The 2,947-nt window shown below is 38.7% G+C and overlaps 1 long non-coding RNA gene across 1 annotated transcript; it reads left to right on the top strand.

Moving 5' to 3' along the window:
- The first annotated feature begins 1,120 nt into the window (after positions 1-1,120).
- Positions 1,121-2,535, top strand: LOC145955296 (uncharacterized). Its single transcript, XR_014431924.1, has 3 exons — positions 1,121-1,254; positions 1,294-1,415; positions 2,345-2,535. It is a non-coding gene; the product is annotated as an uncharacterized LOC145955296 (long non-coding RNA).
- The last annotated feature ends 412 nt before the right edge of the window (positions 2,536-2,947 follow it).

Below are 2,947 nucleotides of genomic sequence, written 5' to 3' on the forward strand. Positions count from 1 at the left end.
AAAGGAGGAAGTCAGTGAGAGTTTGTTCTCCAAAATCGCGTTTAACCATAATTGTAGTAACCATAACGGTCCAGATAGGTTGCGAGGACCGGATTCCCGGGATAGACTTTCCGAAGCTTCATCGAGACATGTGTATAGAGAAGCTAACAAAAGTTTACTCAAACAAATCTTCTTCTTAAGATGTAAGGCCTGAGCTAAGACATAATAATATTTTGGGACTTGAAGAAAGGAGTACAGAAGAAGCATGCAGATAACCAGTACATCAAAAAAGCAATGTGTTCAGACTCGGAAACAGGGGTACCAGGTTGTCCCATATGAGCGGTAATAAAGGCAAGGTAAGTCTTCTTGTCCCAGGTAATCGAAACTTGCTTGATCGAAATCTCTTCTTTGACAACGTCAAGGTGAAATCTATCTCCTAAAGGGGTTAAACCGGTTATAGCTGCAATATCTAACAGTGTGGGGCAGATAAAACCACAAGGAAACTCGAAAGCACGAGTCTCTCTGTTCCAAAAGAAAATAGCAGAAAGGAGCATCTGAGGATCAAAGAGATGAAGATCGAATTTGGCGAGTTGAATAAATTCGAATATACCAGCTTCTATCCAAGAAGGACCCATTGCTTGTTCCACTCGAAGCAACCATTGCAAGTTTCTATCTTTAAGGGGAGGAAATGTAATACCCATTTTTATTATTATTAATTATCAATGGCATTTTCGTAAATTTTATAAAGGTATAGGGGTATTCTTATAATTTTATTACTAATGGCATTTTCGCAATTTTAAAAAAATTTAAGGGGTGTTTTGGTAACTTGGAACGGGCCGTTCCAAAAGCAAAACGGGCCGTTCCAAGCTTAAAAATTATACTAAATTTTTTTAGTGAGAACGGGTCCAGAACGGGCCGTTCCGGAAGGAGAACGGGCCGTTCTGGATGAGTCTCGGAACGGGCCGTTCTGATTTTAGAACGGGCCGTTCTGCTTTTTGGGAACGGGCCGTTCCGATTTTGGAACGGGTCGTTCCAGTTTAAATATTTGCGTACATTTGAAAGATTCGGAAGGGGCCGTTCCGAATTCAATACGGGCCGTTCCGGGTGACTCTGGTTGCCTATAAATAGGGGCCAGGGGGGTGAAAAAAAATATATACTGAGGGAAGTGAAAATCTTAGAGAGAGAGAAAGAGAAGAGAGAGAGAGAGAAAGAGAAGGGAGAGAGAGAGAGAAAGAAAAGAAAAGAGGAGAGAGAAAGAGGAATCCAGTAGAGGAGGTTCTGCCAGGGGAGAGAAAAGAGGAGGGAGAAGAGGAGATTCTGCCCGAGTTTCGGTCCTTGCTTAAGGAGAGAGGTGGAGGTTCTGCCCGAGTTTCGGTTCTTGTTTAAGCAAGAAAGAGGAGAAGGTTCTGCCCGAGTTTCAGTTCAGGTTTATCCAAGTAAGGGTAGTGCTTATAAAATTAATCTAGTATATATGAGCATGATAGGAATAGTATAATTTTAATATGTTATTTTATGTGGAGATTTTCATTTCACATAATATAATTTGGATCAATTGATGGTTGTTTTGGATATTTAATTATTTATATTATTATTATATTGACAAATTGGCATGGTTATGGTTATGTTTAATTATGGAATATGCTATGTGTATGTGGTTTGGAAAAGTAAATAGGACTTAAAGGAGTAAAGTTATGGTATGGATTAGATCTCTTGGTGAGATCAGGATATAATCTTTGGAAAAATATGGAATTTGGGAATCCCATGGTGAGGATTCCAATGTGGAACTTTTCCAAAGGTTGTATAATAAACCACTTCAGATGTTAGGTGGATTCTGAAGTACTCCTCTAAGTATTCTATTTGCTACCGGTATGGGTCTAGGCCGAGTCATACCGATGGATGAGGTGGCCCCACCAAGGTTACGTGACGACGTAATCCAACTGTATATTTTTCATGAGAGGTTAGGCGTGGGACATGGGTTGCTGACATGTTTCACCGTATCAACACTTGGTTTGGATGGTGTTGAGGCCAACATTTGGTTTGGATGTGTTGGTTACATCATGGATTATACAGTGGTGTGACTTTGTTTTGGATATGGAATATGTATACATATGGTATGGATTGTATACATTGGTTATGGATTATTTTATTATCATAAAATATGTATACATTGGCATGGACGTGTATACATTATATTTTGGGTTGGTCTATATTTAGCTTGAAAATGACTTGTTGGTCTGGATAAATACTGTGGATAAATATCTGTTTAATGATATTTTATTATGATGTACTATGATTGGTTTTATATGTGCTAACCCTTATATTTCCATGATGTGGACTGTGATGATCTCATTATGTGGGGGAGCAGATCAGGTATGAGGCTTTGGGATAACAAGGAGTCTTTTGGATAGCTGCTTTGAGAAGTGGCTAGGTTTAGAGCTTGACCAGCACCTAGGGTGTCTTATTTTGATGTTTTCATGACATTGTAATTATATTATCTTTTTGGATTACTGTATAACTTTACTAAGGATGATGACTCTGCTATAGAAGATTATATTATATATTTTGGAAACAATTTATATGTTATTGTATAATTACACTCTAGCATAGCTGGCTTTTGCTCTATTTTCTTTATTTTATATTATTTTATTTTGGTTGGTTATTGATGTGACGGCCTAGGGTGGGTCGTTACAGGAAAAGCCCTAAAAATCTTAGCGGTATCGGTAAACAAAGATAGATCTATTTCTGAAGAGTATATGAAGGGTAAGGAGGACTCGTCTTCAGGTAACAGAGTGTTTCCAAAAGTTTTCTTGTTTTGACCTATAAAGGGGCCTAAAAAAGCATGAGTATTACCATCGGCAAGAGTGAAAGGAAGGAGTACCTGTGATTGATAGATTTTAAGGCTTGCTTCTTCCATGCCGGGAATAGGGACAAAGGTGTCGTTCCCGTCTTTGACCTTGTGCACTTGGGC

Source organism: Cajanus cajan, chromosome 2, assembly GCF_000230855.2.
Source record: "Cajanus cajan strain Asha chromosome 2, NIPB_CcT2T_4, whole genome shotgun sequence".
Classification (NCBI taxonomy): Eukaryota; Viridiplantae; Streptophyta; class Magnoliopsida; order Fabales; family Fabaceae; genus Cajanus; species Cajanus cajan.